Genomic DNA, 19,391 nt, shown 5'->3' on the forward strand with positions numbered 1-19,391 from the left:
CTGTGATTGCTGTCCTGGCCACTAGAAGCCGTTTTAAATTGGTTTTTGAATCCCTCTAATACACTTTTGTATTTCAGCACTTCTTTTTTTCTGGTACAGCAGTTGATTCCAAGTTTCTTTTCTGTTTTTCCTGAACCATTAGTGGAATTAACCATATTTTCAAGGAACCTTAGGTCTTTTAGAGGAGAATGCATTCAGAAGCCATGCTCTACATGATGGATGGGTTTACTGTCATTAGGGTGTTGCTACTTTCAGGGTCTCTGAGTAGACAGAGTTAGAGTACATTTGTATACACTTAGCTGTCCATTTATACATCCTTTTATGTGTATTCTCTCTTTTTTTAAGATTTTATTTATTTGAGAGAGAAAATGCAAGCATGGGGAGGAGCCGGGGGATGAGGCAGTGGTATAATCTGACTCCTCACTGAGCAGGAAGCCTGCCCTGGGCCTCAGTCCCAGGACCCTGAGATCATGGCTGGAGCCAAAGGCAGATGCTTACCCAGCTGAGCCACACAGGTGCCCTATGTGTATTCTCTTTTGACCTAGAAACATTGTGTATCATGAGTTTACACTGATGTTTCTGATTCCAGTTCAACACCTCAGGGTATAATTTTAGGTTTTTCTCTATTTCTTCTCTGAAAATGAAAATCCTGGCTCTTGTTACTATCAATATATACTTAGTTGATCAATTTCTGTGTATGTAACTTATCACCCATCTCCATCTACATGGCCACTCCTTTCCCGTGTGAATGCCCTCTGAACCCTATTGGACACGTGCCTTTATTCCCAGTGCATTGAGCTGTATTGTCTCATGGATGCCTTCCCTCCTCTGAGGCTCTGATTCCTTATACCAGATTGCCAGCCCACATAGACACATTGCTTGTCCCATTTAAGCTCTGAATCTCTACACTGGGCAGCCCTCCATACAGGGATTCCTTCCTTAACCTTTCAGACACCCCCTGCTGGGCTCACTCTGAAATGGATTCCCTCCTTACTTAGCATTGGTTCTGACTCCATACACAGGGCTGCCCCTTGTGTGGATACCTTCCTACCCTACTTGGCTCTAAAGCCCTGCAGCAAGATGCACTCTGGTGGAGACTCTCTCCATCCTGCTTAAGATCTGACTTCCTTCACTGGGCTTCCCCAATGCCTGGAGACCCTCCTCGCCCTCTTCTAGCTATGTAGTCTCACCCTAATCTCATGTCTGGATACCCCCTCTCCATGCTTGGATAACCTTCCTCACCCTCTCCTAGCCACTTAGCCACTTCTCTCCAGCCCCACCCCATGTCTGTCATCTTGCTTCTCTTCTAACATGCTGCTCTGAGCTACCACAGCATCCCCATGCCCTAGTCCAGGTAGACCCTGTTTTCCTTCACTTAATGGTTTGATAAATGATTTATTCCAGCAAGGAAAGGAAGAGGAAGAAGAGGAAGAGTCCTTGCACAGTTTGAAGATAGCTCTTTGCTTCATTAAAATACAACTGAAAGTGTAGTGTAAAGGAAAAATCTTAAATATTTACACTGGAGATGACTAAGTAGTGTCAGAAGTAGAAGCGCACAGATGTCAATGTACTTATATCTCCATATTTGTGTTCTCAGTATCTAGCATATGGTCTGGCACATGACAAATATTTATGATTAATGAATGAGAACTTTTAAGAATGGGGTGACTTTATGGTTTGAGTTTTAAGCTCCACTTCGAAATTTTGTGGGATTTTAAAAAAATTAACAACTTCCCCCTCATTTTTATTATTCTAAAAACATACTAAATAAAGCAGTGTAATTTAAGTCCTAAAATGCACTGAGTCTGTCTTTCTTCTTGTTTGTGCCTCATTACTTTTCCTCTTTCTACTAGATCATTCCTATAGATATGTGAAAGAACTGTGGTATTTAGCCTTCCTTTTGATCTACATCTCCATGTCCATTCACCCTTTTTCATCCTTCTGCCACCAGTCTATTCTAAACCACTGTCCTTTCTCAAATGAAGCCTGTCTTTTCTTGAGGAAAGGGTCCCTATTGATTCTTTACTGGTATTTCTCCTTCTACTGTTTTCCCCTCTAGTCTTTTCTCAAAGTAGCAGTAGGAGTCTTATTCCGAACCATCTCCTCATCCTAATTTCACAGCACTTGCTCACGATCACCGCCTCAGACAACTGACATCTAAATAATTCCTAAAGCACATTAGACTACTTCCATTTAATATCTTTTCACTGTCCCTCCTCAGCCGTGAGGTTTTTTGGCTACTTGTCTCCAAAATTTTGCATTTTCTTCTACCTTTGATTCCCCAATAAACTGCTTTCCTTTTAGAGGCTATTTTGTCTACCCCAAGTTGTTCTGTTTACTTTCTTCACTTTGAATGGTTTGTAATTATTTTGTCTATTTCCTTTTTATCACCTTTCAACCTCATAGGTAATAGACTCCATCATTGTAAGGACCATGATTATCTTATTTTCCATTGTATATTCTAAGTAGAAAACTTAGATGCTGAATAAACATTTGCCGAATATGTGAATAATAATGCTGAAACATTCACTCAAACAAAATGATAGAAGAGACAGTTTTAAGAATTGGTGCCCTATGGAAATAAATGTATATATTTTTGTACACCTTTCCAAATATACCTTTAATGCAAATTTAAAAAATCAAGTAGTTTAAAAAAAAGATGCATTATAGTATAACATTTATATTGACTTTTATTTGGGAAATAATGAATTTTTAACCTAATGAGAAAGCTATACAGATTAAATATTTCCAATTCATTTAAAATATTTTTGCAGGGGTACCTGGGTGGCTCAGTGGGTTAAAGCGTCTGCTTCAGCTCAGGTCATAATCCCAGGGTCCTACAATTAGGTAGGGAACCTGCTTCTTCGGGAACCTGCTTCTTCCTCTCTCTCTGCCTGCCTGTCTACCTGCTTGTGCTCTCTGTCTGTCAAATAAATAAATAAAGTCTTTTTAAAAAACAAAATATTTTTGCAGGTACAAAACAGTTGACTTACTTAGCTTAGTTAAAGGTTTTTCAAGGTTTCCATTAAGTTACAAATACTTAGAAACCAAGCCTAGAATTCGAGAGAGCCACTAAAATGTTAACATGTCAATTCTCACTCTATGCCAATTGAAATAGATGCTTAAAGTTTTTGAATATTCTCCTCATCCATATTGTGGGGAAATATAAGAAGGAAACATGTTGAATGTATTTTACCATACCCAATTATTGTGTCTCTCTGACTTTGGAGTGCTTGTGGTCCATAGCAATTGATAAGGTCCCAAATCATGTCAAAAGCAATTTACTTTAAAGCAGAGGATTTGCAGACTGTAGCCTGTGGCTTGTTTATGTTCAGTCCTCAAGGTAAGAATTGTTTTCACATTTTGAAAGCATTATTAAAAAGAAAAACAAAGAAAGATAGGAGATAGAGATGGAATGTAATCTGCAAACTCTAAAATATTTACTCTGTGGCCCTTTGCAGAAAAAAAAAAAATTATGCCAAGCTACCTTCAGAAGCAGAATTGAGAAAAAATAAGAGAAAAAAATGGAATAGATGAATCTAATGTAGATATGAGCACATTTTGGAATGAAATACTCACAGTTATAGGTTTGATTTTTTGGGGACTCTTTTAAATTAGGAAGTTTTGGTCATATTTTTTCTTCCAAATGACCTCTATGGGTAAGATAGCTAGAGGGACTTCAAAAATGCTTTTGATGTTTCAAGATTTGTCTTGGATTTTAACGAACTGTATGTTCCAATTTTCCAGACGGAAGAAAAACTCAATAATATTACTCGTTATACATTATTATACTGGACAGGATTTTGTCCAGTACTACACTTTTTACTATGTAGTGGACTTAAAACCTTGTTAAAATATGGTGCCAATTACCCTGATGTTCTTGCTCCTCCCTTTTTTTTTTTCCACGACAGATTTGGCGAGGTATAATTGACATGCAGTGCATGGAACATTTAAAATTATAAGTTTGATAATCTTTTACACGAAAATATGCTGTGAAACCCATCGCCATAGTCAAGATAATAAACATACTCAATTCCTCCAACCCTGAAAAGTGAAAAATACCCATTGTAAGTTTAGAGAAAGTACTAAAAATTTAAAAGAAGTATAGCTAATAAACCAGAAGCACACATTAAATGAAATACTAACACCCAAGTAATCCAAAAGGCAGAAAGAAGAAGAGAAAAATAAGGAAGAAAGAACAAGTATAAGATTTAAAAGACTAATAGCAAGATGGTATATTTAACCCAACCATATTAATAAATGCTATAAATATAAGTGGTATAAAATCTCCAATTTTAAGGCAGCAGCCTTAAAAGTAAATAAAAGTCTAGATATAACTATATACTTTGAAAAAATTAACATAAATATAAATACAGAGTTGAGTTGAAAGAATGGAGAAAGAGTCACCATGTAAACACTAAACTTAACTTGGAATTGCTGTTAATATCATAAAAAGTAGATTTCATGACAAGGGATATTAAGAGAGAGACATGTCACAGTGATGAGTCAGTTTATCAAAACCTAAAAATCCTACATACATATTCAATTCTAAAAGTAGGTGTTTCAGAACACATGAAGCATCTATTGACAGAGGTGAACAGAAACAGACAAATGAACAATTACAATTAGATTTAACATCCTCGTCCTAGAAATTGATAGAAAAGTAGTCTATAAATTATGAGGGAGAAAAGAATATTTGAACAACCCTGTCATGAGCCCACATGGCTTAGTTGATATCTCTAAAACATTCCACTTAATGGCAGAGCATGAGTTCTTTGCAAGCATGCATGACACATGCACCCAGATAGACCATACTCTGGGCCACAAAACAAATGTTAACCATTTAAGAGATTGAAATAGTAAATTGTATTTGTTTACAAAGGCAATAAACAACTGAAAAATAAAATGAAAAAAGTAATCACATTGACAATAGCATTTAACACCATGAACTCTTTTGGGATGGGTTTAATAAAATGCATACCGTAAAGACATAAGTACCGAAAACCAGAAGATATTTTATAATTGTTGATGTGTTTGGTGTGTAGGGAGCTGGTGTACTGTATATCCCATAAGCCCAGCAGCCTGTGCTTCTGATTGTACCTGGAAAGGTCATGTCAGTCTCTACATAATGTAAGTTGATGGATTTATGTTTCATTTCTGTCATGCACTCCTACCTATCTCCTCTTTTCAGGGTATAGCCTAATTTACTTAGAAACTCTAGATCTTACCAGGAGAGCCGAGTCAGGTATCAAGCATTTCGTAATTATATCTGATATCTGCCGTTTTTCCCTCTTGTCATTCAGCTTCTTGTGAACATATTGTTATGTTCCAGGAACTGTAGTTTTTATAGTAAGGATTTAGAAAAAAACAGATCACGGCATATACGATCACAGTTTTGTAGGAAGGCCTACGCAAAACTATTCATTTCCGTATAACCTGCCCTAATAGTTTTAGAAGCTCTCCCAATGTCAAACTGTTGCTCACACATTTCGGTGTATTTACTGCTCACTTACTGAGCTCTGAGTGGTTTTTTGACAGACTAATTAATTGCCTGGATTCTTTCCAACCAGTTTCTTTCTCTGACTTTTGATCCCATGGTAGTTTTTGCACCTGACTGTGCGGTTACATTTTTATTTTAAACCCTTTTCTGGAAGCCTTCCCTGAGTTTGGCTGACGGTTTTCAGTCATCCTTTGGTTATCTTCAGATTTCACCCATTTCTTCTAGTTTTGTTTTAAAAGTGATTCTACATAACTCCTCACTTTGGTGTTAAAACTGAAGACAAGGTTATTTTATTTTTTATAAAACATTTTGTGTAGGTATGTCAATACACTGAATAATATGTAAAAATCTATTTAAAAACATTCATTTTAATTCCAGGAGTTTCTCTCTCACAAAATATTCTATGCACTCTGTATTTCATGAAAATGCAGTGTTTCCTCTTCTGAAAACCACGCAGCCTGACTGCTGAACACAGTTTAAAAGCCATCAGGAGCATTGTAGGCTGGGAGTGGGTGCTTGGTTGTTAAGACTTTATTGATTTTACAAGTTAAAGAATTAAGAAGTCTTTGGGGAATTATGTTCCATGGAGGCTTCATAATACAGTGTTTAGACTGACTGTCTAGACAATAGGAAATGAAAATCTGGCAGCCTCAGCTCTGTAATACACTTGATGAATATTGAGTTATGATGTAGTCATGATCTCCTTAATATGTACAAGGAAAGCTAAGGTGAAGTTAGCTTGTGCCACATTGGCTGTGGGGACTCGCACTGCCAAAATCAGGATCCACAGCCTCTGGCTTTAAGTAATACCTAGAAGATTGCATTATGCCCAAATTTCCAAATAGCACTGAATAATTTTGTTCAGAAACTCTTAATGTCATGAGGCTTCAGTAATCAAATATGTTTAATTTTTTCTGCCATGAAACATTTATTTTTTTATAAGTAGAAATAAGAGTAATTATCTCAATTTTGAGGGGGGTATTTTCCATTTGGATTGTAGCAAATAATGACTTTTCATTATGTCTTTGTTTTGTGGAGCCCATAACACCGAAAGTCAGTGGCTCAGCTACTCAGTGTTAGGTATCTGAGGTAGATTCTCACTGGAGGCCAAAGGCTTATAAACTCATGTTTGCTTTTCTTTGGGGGTACTATTTCTATGAAATCATGGCTTTTACTTTTTTATTGAAGGGAATTTGACCTATGTCTATTTGGGGGAGTAAATACTAAAAATTCTATCATTATATAATCACCTTCTTAGCTGGTGGATTCTGAAGGCATAAATATTTTTTTAGTAGTGTGACAGCTATATTTTTGTAATAGAATTTAACTTTATTTACCAAAATATTGACTTCTCTTTAATTGTCTCTGTATCACAGATAATTTGGGTGTCACTTTCTCCTGAAGTGCATTTTTGCTGTAACAATGTCATACGAAGTTACTGGATCATTTCGAAAAAAAAAAAATTTTAGATTATTTACCACAATAAATGAACCAGAAGTTTTATATAAATAAAACTTTTCAGACTATGAAACCATTTAAAGCCACCCATCACTGAATAGATTATTTGCCAGTTTGGTATTTTAGCCACAGGAACGTGGGATTGCTGACTGAGTTTTTAGTTTGCTGTAGAAGTAACTTCATTTTCTTTGAGTCACTTAAAAATTTAAGGTCTTCTTAAGGCCTGACATGTGAAATGATTACAGTAGACCAAGCAAGGATAGTCTGATCCATTTCATAAAAATATGCCTTTACCCTGGCACAAAACTGGTCTAGGGATTAAGATAATGATGATAGTAGGTTTAATTATTTATCTGGGGTGACCATTCATTCTTGGAATATTCCTATGAAATAATTACCATTTACATATTTCTTGCAGATGGAAAAAATATTTTGCGGGGAATCTCTCCTTTATCCCCTTCTGATGTGTTTTGATTCTAGCTCACCTGAGGGATAAATGTCACTCTCCTGGCCCTCACTCTTAGAGGACTGTGAAGGGGAAAGTGCTTGGAATTGTCTACTAGCGATTGAAAGAAGAAAATGGAAATCTATCCACTTTATATTTATGCAAAAGATTGAGACTAGTAAGCCAATCTAGGAGTGATCTGAAGACTTCCGGTTTGGGAACTTTTAATGACTGCAGTAGAAATTGTCTGCTTACTTTAAATAGGGAAGAATGGCAATGCCTTCTACACTCTCAGAAACACAGCTCATTACCTTAATAGAGAAACTGCCAAAAGATTTTCTTCCCTTATTCTGCTTATGTCTGTATACAGGAAGTACTCTGCATGGAAATACATGACCTGATTCCAGTTGGAATCTATGAATTCCTTAGTTTGGCAGGCAGGTATAAGTAAAGATATGTTATGAGACACGATATGGAATCATTGGTACCCTGTAATTCTTTGTGAACTTGGGTATATCTCGCAAAAATCCTTTATCCTTGGATCAGAAGCCTGTGTATCTTAGGGAACTCTCATGGGAACCAGTTCTCTTATTTAAATATCATTATAAGAGTATGGAAGATCCGTAAAGCTTATAGGTAGCCCTGCCTCTGTATTGGGGTGGAGTGGGAAGGAAGGAATCAATGACAATTAACCGTCCTGCGCACAGCCTGTGGAGCCAGTTTTCTCAGCGATCCGGAATTATGGTTTAAATATAGGTTTGGGCAGAGATTGATGGTGTACTAGGTTTGCTTTAGGATTTTGTATAACCACAGTTCTTTAAGGGAGCCAAGAATGTCTGAGGGGTGGGGTGCCTGGGTAGCTCACTGGGTTAAAGCCTCTGCCTTCAGCTAAGGTCATGATCCCAGGATGCTGGGATCGAGCCCAGCATTGGGCTCTCTGCTTAGCAGGAAGCCTGTTTGCTCCTCCTCTCTCTCTCTCTCTCTCTCTCTGCTTCTCTGCCTACCTGTGATCTCTGCCTGTCAAATAAATAAATAAAATCTTTGGGAGTGGGGGAGAAGGTCTTAGGGGCCCCAGCATAGACTTTAGTGAGTGTTGAAAGTTACCTACTGTTGTGGATTCTGTAGTAGGTAGGCATATTATCACTCATCCTATCACTGATGTGTAGAACACCATGTTCCTCACAGGACCCCAAATAGATAAGAATGACTAAAGGTCATAGGGGGTCTTCTCTCTGAAACGAGCAGTTTGTCATTTTTACTTATACTGATGATGCTTTTCTAAAAACTACTTAAATAGCCCATGGTAATTCAGTCTGTATCTTCACCTTGGGTTGGTACACACTGTACTTTCTAGAGCTCAATTCATCTGCTTCAGATTAGATTGCATTTCAAGAGATATGCCTCAAGGCTTATTAGCTTTACAAACAGACTTCAGATGATGATCTAAGTGATTTATTGTGTGTGAAGTTGCAGATGGAGGTCTTAACAGCTTTTAGGAGGCAAAAAAAAAAATTTTGTACCTTCTCTAAAAGGCTTAAAATCTGAAGAAAATGACTGAGATTAGTTCCCACCAGAAGTAAAGGGGAGGGGATGTAATGTCTGTTACAGATGGATTCATTGAGCAGTGGACTTATAGGAAGAGCTGATCATTGAATGTCAATCGGGGAAGAACTCTGTTGTTCTAGAGATTTCTAGGCATGTTCATGATGTCGAGTTCAGTGGAAATAAAATGAAAACCAAATGCTTCTATTCTTTTATTGGTTTACTTAAATCAGAAAATAATGTAAAACCCCATATGTAAGGAGAATCTGATGGCTGAGGTGGTTTTGATGAAGTTCTAGAACATAGGTGAGGTTCGGTGGGGTGAGGTCGGGAGCCAATGACCAAGAAAGAATTCTTGAGACATCTTTGGTGCAAAATGGTGGTTTATTAAAGCACGGGGACAGGCCCCGTGGGCAGAAAGATCTGCTGCCTCGATATCCTGAGGAGTGGCTGATTATATACACAGGAGTTGGGTAGGTAAGGACAAAAGGGTTGTTCAGAAGGGGTAACAGGGTAAAGAAAACCGTCAGGATACTGAAGTCATGGTTATTGTCAAGCCAAGGCTGTTTTTTACCTCTAATAAGGCACTAACATGAAGACAGTTGGGAGTTTCCTGGTGGAATGTCATATTTTTCCTATCAATGAGCTCCTTGTCAATGAGCTTTAGATTTAGAAGAAATTTAACTTTATTTATATTTCCTTTCATCTCAGCCTCCTTCAGTTTTACAGAGAGGAGGGCAGTGTTAGGGCTTTAGGAACTGAGTTGTTTGTCTCTGGAAGTTAGGCTATTGATAAGATAGTTTCCTTGTTAATCACTAGGACAATTGTAAACCAAGGGAGACTCCTGTCTTGGAGCATTGTGATCTCTACAAGTTAATTATTTGTTTTCCTTTTAAGGCAGGCAGGGGTGCCTGAGGGATGTGACACATGTCACCGAGGTGGGGGGAGAAGTGGGGAGTATAAGGTGCCAGCTTTTGCTTTGTCCTCAGCCAGCCTTCTGCTTCCTCATCAGTGTTTCATAGCAGAGGTCAGCACTCATATCTTGTAGGCAGTACTTTGTAAAGTGACGACAAATAATGAAGTGCAGCCTGTATTATATGCTCAGATAGGTTTGTTTTTTGTTTTTAATTTTATTTATTTATTTGAGAGAGGGAGAGAGAGCATGAGAAGGGAGAAGCAGACTCCCCATGGAGCTGGGAGCCTGATATGGGACTGGATCCCAGAACTCCAGGACCATGACCTGAGCTGAAGGCAGTGACTTAACCAACTGAGCCACCCAGGCATTCCTATGCTCAGATAGTTTTAATTAAAATCAGAATTTTATCATTATTTGAAGGACAGGAGAGTACACTGATCTACTTTTGTCCGTCTGTTTTAATTTTGGTACTATCCAAGTTATTGCTCCTGGAATTGAGAAGGATCAGAAAGGAAAACTTGCCGTTTCTGTATGTATTTTTAAATTTTCCCCCTTTTTCCCCCCCTTCTCTGTGAGACTCTGGAAAGCACATTTAGGATATTTTATCGTCTTATGCTACTGTTCTAATTATTACTTAAAATATTTCATTAAGTCTGTTTCCTGGCGGTGCTGTGCAAAGCCAACTCTAGTCTACCAGACAAAGTGCCCAGACTTGCAGGAGTTAACCATTTAACAGCCTGGAAGGCTCTATTGTTATATATTTTTTTTAATGGGTAACATTTCAAGCACTTGCAATCTGCTTCCTTTACTTTGAACTACATTTTTCTTTACATCTCGGACATTCTTTATGATGCCTTGATCTGAAGAGGCCCACTGACTTTCTCTGTATTGCGATCCTTTGTATAATTTTTAATAAGCTCACATCTAACTGAATCCCCAAAGTGCCTTTTTAACCATCTACTTTCTTCATATCGACAGCCCCATGTAATAGCTCAGGCACTGAATTTATCCCACCTGCCAAATGAAACATTTTTGTTTGTTGTTTTAAGAATTGTTTTCACAACTGTCAAACTCCGCAAAAGCTTGCTGAGTGCGTGACAGCAGAAACTTTACGGGATAATGATGTGTATCATTTCAGTTGATCCTTGCTCTTTCTTTTGTTATTATTTTCCCACTTTATTCCTTCTGGACTGTGACTTGGCACAGACAGGAACTCCAAATCTCCATCTCCCGCTTTTCCTCTTACTTCCTTACTTCCTGTTAACCGAAATACGAACGTATAGACTAGAGGCACTGGTATAGCAACAGACATCAGCTCTCAGGTTAGAATGTGGTAAACATTAATATTTTAAAATAAAACATTTTAAAGCTTCCCAAGGAAACTATTGTTTTCTTCATTTTACCATTATGTATTTCTTCACTTTTGTGGAATGCTGAGCTTTCCACGAGGAGATTTTCCTTAATTCCTGGAGAACCTAACCAAACAATTTATTTACTATATCTTTAAATATGATGCTCTCCTATTTCATAGTATTCATTTCTGTTGATTATTTTATAGATAATTCTTGAGGTTTTACACAGAGGTGTTACCCGAAAAGATCTTTGTCATTAAGTATTTAAATTTTTTTTTTAATTGATGAAATCTGAATTTTTTCATCAGTTTGCTCAGTCACTGCCATATGTCTGTCGGGCATGAGCATGGCAGCCAGAATCTGCTTAGATTGGGGAGGGATTCTGGAAGGACTCAGTGGAATCTGTCCCCAAGAGCGCAGTGTCTAGTGACAGGTGGCCGTGGCACAGGCAGTAACTTTACAGTGGGATCTGTAGTATAATGAAGTGAACGCAGCACATTTTTTAGAATGAGGAAGAGAAACTACTGCTTTTGCATATAGCATTTGGGGAGTGAGCTCAGATAAAATGGAAAAATCTTCTGGGAGAAGAAGGGTTTTGGGACAGTCTAAAAGAATGGCGACAGGGACAACAACCTAGTAGCATTTCTTTTATAAATACTAATGGGGAATTGGTTTGGCTGGTCTCATCATTAACTGAGTTTCTCAAAATGAAATACTTGGGTGATTCCAACCTTGAGTTGAAGAGCAGATGGCAGGAGATACAGCTAGAGAGAACAGTACTTTTATACTTAAAGCTAATCTGGCACCCATCCTTTCCCAGGTGCTTCCCACATTTTATCTCTTCTGTTCTACACTACAGCATATCTCTACCTTAGTATTTGTATACAGCTTCTACAGACAAAGGAACGAGTTTAAGAGATTAAATTGAACAAATACTCACTTGTTAGCAGCCATTCCCTAAGTAAGCATTTGCTAACTTTTAGCCCATACAGTTTCTGCCATATTAGTAAAGGACAATGTTTTCTAGGAGAAGGAATTTTGGCTTTGTCCTCAAGTAAGTGGAAAGCAAGTGCTAGCATGATCAGTTCTTTGATTTAGTAACAAATTGTAACAACCAGCTCTGTGGATAATGGGGGACGAACAGATAGGGATTAACAGATAAAAGGCCCTTCTAATGGACATGGCAGAAGATGATAACTGTCCTAAAGAGGGCAGAACATGCGATTCACTTTGCGGAGAGTAGAATGGAGAGATACGAAGCAGATATAAAAGAAAGCATATGGAGCAGGGAAATCTTTGATGTAGTGAGCACCTCATTATATCAGATATTTGAGGTATATTTCTACATTGTGCCACTTGAATCCCCACAGAAAGCCTTTCTTTATTTGCGGAGTCCAGAAATGTTTGTGATCTCTTTTAAGGAGCAAGAAATATAAGAGTGAATTACAACAGGCTCTACTGTGAAGCGATGTAAAGTCTAATCTGGGGTATTGTTATTTCTGTTTTTCAGATATGTAAAGATCAAACCAGAGAGAGTATCTCTTCCAAATTCATACCATATCTTAGCCTTCGTTGCCACGTCTGTCTGCTAACCCCCTTTCAGTACAGCTGTGGCTGTACTGAGGAAGACTAACATCTCTACTCAGTGTTGTGTACAGCTTCAGTGTTGTATACAGCTTCAAGGAGTCATACAAGCAGACAGGATTTGCTCCAGATGTTGTCAGACATTGGGTATCAGTTTGTGAGTGAGGGGACTCAAGATAGCTACTTCCTTGTCCTATCTGATATTCTGCTTCACAGTTCAGTCCAGCTCTCTAAGATCCCACTTAAATGTGTAATACCCTGGTTCCTGCCTGTCTGACTTACTCAAGTACTCAGATTTCTTTGGCATGTAAGCTAGTTTTTCCTGGACAAGGAACTTCATGTTACTTACCACTTCAGTTAGGCAAAGATATGACATTACTTGGCCAGAGGGAATGAGGAGAGCTGGGGCAGATCTAGAAAAAAAATAGATACTGTCATCAGAGGCAGCAGTGTCATCTGAAGCCATTGCACGATTTCTAGTCAGGAACATGATGATCAGGGATGAGGCGAGGCTACTCCTATTGAGGCATAAGATATAGAGAATTTCGGGGTTCAAGATTTTCATGCTTATCTAATAAATATTCCCATCTTGGATTTCTTCATTTTCTCCTTTTTCTATCAAGGGTCTGAATTTGACAAATGACTTACTGAAACTTACTGAAATTCAGTCCCCTGTGCAGTTTTGTTGTGACTTTAATATCTTGGCCTGATTTGCAGCATATTCAGTACTTCAAAAGATGAGAATCTCCTTAAAAAGCTTAAATCCCCTCTGGCTTTTAGATCATACTCTCATATAGCAGTTGGCTTCCATGAGCCTTCTTTGTTCCCTAACCCCATTATTTCCAATTCCATTAATAGAAACCAGCCTACCCTACAATTCTTAAGATTGATGATAATCTTAATGATTATGTAGCCATTACCTGTAAGCTGTAATCACCGCCCCAGTAGTGAGGTCCATTATTGTCAGCTTGGGTGTAAATGAGCTGAGGGTTGGCTCAGTCTTGTCTATCATCTGTTGAACACTCAATGGTAAATCATGTATGTGTAAAGGAAGAGAAGAATGGATGTATGATTTGGAAATTATGCACAGTTGTCATTGGATTTTTGGCTTTTGTACTATCATAGATTTGAAAGCATCAGGATGCTTTGGAGAAGCTTAAAACCTTTCAGTTCATACAAGGTCCAGGCTCTGTAGACTGCTTACTTCTATATTATATGACCTGCTCCATATTAGTAGGAAAAAATGACTGTTTTGTATAAACCAAATTGTTGGTACCCACTACTGGCTCTTTAGCATCTCTATTGGAGTGCATGTAGCTTCATGTTTCCATGCCATTAATCCATCTCCAGTTCTCCGTGACAGGAACCAGAATCCATAGTGGAGAACATATTGGGCCCCATCTGCACCAAAACCAGTCTCAGTACTGGAAAGACATGCCTTGAAGGCAGCCATGATAACTCTGAAAGCTCTACACATACCTCATATTCCTTCCAGGGAGATTCAAGAGAGCTCTGGAATACATGCCAAGGAAGAGGGTGTTCACACAATACTGGACTCTTCACTTGAGTTGAAATCCCCTGAGAATCCCAAAAGGGAAGTTGCTAAGTCCAGTCATTTTTCTGGTGAAATTACGTGGAGCTAATCTAAGTTATTTCTTGACTTCTTTCACTTTAATTTGTTTTCCCGATCACTAACCTCTTGGCTCTGTGATTTATGACCGTTATTCTCTGGTCCTTTTAGATAGGTCCTGCCCAGCAGGTGAAGCTCCGGTCTTTGCTCTCAGATTTCCAGTCTGCTCCTCATATTGATCCTGGCATTTCAGGATCATTTCAGGTGATAGCTGATGACTCCAGACCTTGGCTGGCAGAACCCAAGGTCATTCATTTGCGCACCACCCTCTGGCTCTGTCACCCAGTATTCAGAAGGGTAGACGGAAGTTGGGCAGGTGACATAAAATATTTCAAAGAATGACAGTTAAATGGAGACTGAAAAGCACTCCCTTCATATTTCTGTTTACAGTACGTGATCTGCTAAGAAGACCAAAAGACCAGTAGTTTTGACATGCAACATCGGTACAGCTCAGAAATGACATTACTCTCCAGAACACACCAGAGGCATTTCAAGTATAACTTTATCTAAAGACCTTTTACTGCATTCATGAGATTTGGGGCTTAGAAAGAATGAACCCAGAGAAAGCTGTGGCTCAAAGATTTTGCCAATGAGGCTGATACTATTTTTAATTACTAGAGGTCTGTAAACTTAAAAAAAAAATCCCAAGAGAAGAATGGGATGAAGATGGAACAATCTTACCTTTGGAAGTGGCCCATTTTGCTCTGGAGGCACTGTGTATGTCATTAACCACATACTACAAAACATGGGATTTCCCATAGACACCACAGTTCCCAGAAGCATGTGTATACCACTCTCTTCAGCCCTTTTTCAGCATATAAATATGTTATTTTATAATGACAAGTCATTACATTTTTCAGCCTTTGGAATGGAGTGATTTTATTGCCATCAGTTTCAATAACATGTTGGGATGAGGAAGAGGGAAGGAATTGGATCCTAAAGAGAATGGTTCACTTATTAAGGAAATAGTCTAACATAAAATTTATTTGTAGGTGAAGACATTTCCATGTTTATTCTTTTGGGGACTCACTGTTTTAGCCAGATGAAACCCTCGGAAATTAGATATATCTGCAGTTATATCTTCCAGTAGTAATTGTTCTTTTCTTCCCACACCCTTGCGAAATGAACAATGGTTCCTGCTTAGGAACATTTCTCCCCGCAGTGCAGAATATAGAGAAAAAAACATGCCCTGTATGTGCTGCTTAAATCTCTAGGGAAGTTATTTAGACTCTCTGGACTTCAGTTTCTTCTGCTGTGAAGTGGGAACTAGTAATAACCTTAATACATGGTTACCAAGATAAGAATATAAATAGCACATGAAGAACACCTGGTACAGTGTACAGAATGCCAGTCAAAAACATTTCAGTTTGTATATTCTGGGAATAAAAACTCCCAATACATTTACCCCACATAGTGTATTATGTAGTATATTATATAAATGTCTTACCTTTTGGAAGATTCATCTCTAATTTCAGTATTAACTTTGAACTGGGTAAATGTTTTGTCTTTCTTAAGATGCTAAATTCAGTTGTTTAAACTTACATGGCAAATAAACATATCTGTCTTTACCAAGTATAGTTCTACTTACATATTTTTAATTGAGTCTACTCTGAAATATTTTTAGTTAAGTCATACTGTCTTTTTTTAATTTATTTTTTATTTATTTTCAGCATAACAGTATTCATTATTTTTGCACCCCACCCAGTGCTCCATGCAGTCCATGCCCTCTATAATACCCACCACCTGGTACCCCGACCTCCCACCCCCCCCATCCCTTCAAAACCCTCAGATTGTTTTTCAGAGTCCATAGTTTCTCATGGTTCACCTCCCCTTCCAATTTCCCCCAACTTCTTTCTCCACTCTAACTCCACATGTCCTCCATGCTATTCGTCATGCTCCACAAATAAGTGAAACCATATGATAATTGACTCTCTCTGCTTGACTTACTTTACTCAGTATAATCTCTTCCAGTCCCATCCATGTTGCTACAAAAGTTGGGTATTCGTCCTTTCTGATGGAGGCATAATGCTCCATAGTGTATATGGACCACATCTTCCTTATCCATTCATCCATTGAAGGGCATCTTGGTTCTTTCCACAGTTTGGTGACCGTGGCCATTGCTGCTATAAACATTGGGGTACAGATGGCCCTTCTTTTTACTACATCTGTATCTTTGGGGTAAATACCCAGGAGTGCAATGGCAGGGTCATAGGGAAGTTCTATTTTTAATTTCTTGAGGAATCTTCACACTCTTCTCCAAAGAGGCTTCACCAACTTGCATTCTCACCAACAGTGTAAGAGGGTTCTTACACATCCACATCCCCTCCAACACCTGTTGTTTCCTGTCTTGCTAATTTTGGCCATTCTAACTGGTGTAAGGTGATATCTCAATGTGGTTTTAATTTGAATCTCTCTGAGGGCTAGTGAAGCTGAACATTTTTTCATGTGTCTGATAGCCATTTGTAGGTCTTCATTGGAATGTCTGTTCATATCTTCTGCCCATTTTTTGATATGATTGTCTGTGTTGTATGTGTTGAGTTTGAGGAGTTCTTTATAGATCCTGGATATCAACCATTTGTACTCATACTCTCTTTTTATCTTAGTTTTTCAATTAAGTGTCTACTTCTGTTAATTTTCTAAATTGGAGACATATATAAAAAAAAAGTACTCTATGTGGGGACCAAACTCACAACCCCAGGGGTCAGGATTCACATGCTTTTCTGAGAGGCAGTCAGGCACCCCCATCCATCTTTTGTTTTTTGTCCTTCAAGGTGTTATTTTAAAACTGACATGACAATTGTTCTTGGCATTCCCTGTCCCCAGGGTGTATATGGTAGAGGAGGTTCAGCCTGGTAAGTAAGCAGAGTGGCTATAATGGGAAGTATGCATACAGGAAATAGGAAAAGCCAGGACCCAAATGCCTTGGAGCAATACTGAATTCATCCACCAAGTGGCTCTTCACAGGGTTTGAATCTTGTACCTGATGCAAGTTCTGATTGGGTAGCAACGAGGCCCTGAAAATGGTCAAATATTTTTACTGTCACTTTCTCAGGAGGAAATTTGAAGCTTCATTAGTTTGCATGGGGTTAGAGATTGACCAAGAAAAAAAAAAAAAAAAAAGTCTAGAAACAAAACTGGGCATTAGGATTAGGGTACAGAACCATAGTAATTTCAGATTAAATGAAATTTAAAATAAAATTTTAATGGTATAAATTCCACATCTCATGTGTCTGATTTTAAAGCCCACTAGTGCCTTCTAACCTCAGACGAGATGAGTTTGGATGCTGCCTCTGTTGCTGACTTATCTTGAGTAACTTTCTCTCAGATGATTTTCTCATGAGCATTTTGGGACAGTTGTGATGCTTATTATAATTAAAGATCATTGATATATGTGAGCTTCTAAAATAGTGGATATATAGTACTTTAGGTGACTCATCCTTGCCCTTGTAACTGGTATTTTATTGAAATGATTCAGTTGTAGTTTACATTGCAAAGAAAACACCTCGCAGTATGACCTGCTTCTGCAGATTTGTCATTAATCTTCTGAAAATGTTTAATTATATACAAAAAGAAAACCTGCTTGAAGTCTATTCTTAGAGTCGTTTAATTCTGTTTCTGGAAATAAACTATAGTCTAATTATATTTTGACATTTGGATTTTCAGAGTGGATAATTTTAAATACACTTTGTAACTTGGAGCCTATTTAAAGGTTATCTTTATGTGTTCCTTTTCTGATTCTTCATTATTTTACTTTTTTAAAAAAGGTTTTATTTATTTATTTTACAGAGAGAGAGATACCGATACCATGAACACAAGCCCGGGGAATGGGACAAGAGAAGCAGGCTTCCCGCGGAGCAGGGAGCCCAATGCATGAGGACCCTGGGGCTCGTGACACGAGCCGAAGGCATGCACTTAAGGACTGAACCTTAAGGACTGACCCAGGCACCCCTTCATTATTTTAATTTTAATGAAAATTAATTTTACTCTTTTCCTAGAATCATCGTTTATGCAATATTAAACTAGTCATTAAGGATAATAATAAACATATAAAATAAAAGGCATTGTTTTTAACAACATCTTCAATCATTACTGGTGAAATGTTGATATTTTTAAAAAGGTTTCGGTGTATTTAAAAATGTCTTTTATTGGGGCATTTGGGTGGCTCAGTGGGTTAAGCCTCTGCCTTCGGCTCAGGTCTTGATCTCAGGGTCCTGGGATCAAGCCCTACATCAGGTTCTCTGCTCAGCAGGGAGCCTGCTTCCCCCCCTCCATCTGCCTTCTGTTCTGCCTACTTGTGATCTCTCTCTCTGTCAAATAAATAAATAAAATCTTAAAAACAATAAACTATCTTTCACCAGTTTTCATAGTTTTCAGCATAGTTTCAACATCCGTGGTTAAGTTTGTTCCAAAGTTTTGTTTGGTTTTGTTTTGTGATGCTACTGTGCGTGGGATTATTTTCTTAATTCCCTCTTTGCATAGTTTATTGCTAAGATACAGAAACATTACTGGTTTTTTTTTGTATGTTGATTTTTTTTATCCTGGAAATTTTTTATACTTATTATTCTCTTGGCTTTTTGTGGATTATTTAGGTTATTCTACATGTAAGAACATGTCATCAGCAAACATAATTTTACTTTTTCCTCTGTGACTTGGATGCCCTTTATTTCTTTTTCTTACCTAATTGCATTGGCTATGACTTAGAGTTCTATACCGAATAAAAGCAACAAGAATGAGAATCCTTTACTTGTTGATCTTTAGAGTGAAAGCTTCCAGCTTTTAAATGTTGATTGTGATGTTACCTTTGGGCTTGTTATATGTGGTCTTCACTATGTTAAAGTAAATTCCTTGTATACCTAGGATGATGAAGGTTTTTTTCATGAAAGGGTATTGAATTTTCTCAAATGGTTTGTCTGCATTTATTGAGATGATCACATGATTTTTACTCTTCATTCTTTAATGTGATA

General features: G+C 37.9%; 1 long non-coding RNA gene across 1 annotated transcript in view; it reads left to right on the forward strand.

Annotated features, from left to right (window-relative positions):
* Nucleotides 1–18,503, forward strand: part of LOC309860998 — a 46,835-nt gene extending 28,332 nt beyond the window's left edge. The window contains exon 2 of the long non-coding RNA XR_014309718.1: nucleotides 18,214–18,503. This is a non-coding gene — a long non-coding RNA (uncharacterized lncRNA). The remainder of the gene's footprint in view (nucleotides 1–18,213) is intronic.
* Nucleotides 18,504–19,391: the final 888 nt, after the last annotated feature.

The sequence above is a fragment of the Mustela nivalis genome, assembly GCF_964662115.1.
Source record: "Mustela nivalis genome assembly, chromosome: 3".
In the NCBI taxonomy this organism is placed as follows: domain Eukaryota; kingdom Metazoa; phylum Chordata; class Mammalia; order Carnivora; family Mustelidae; genus Mustela; species Mustela nivalis.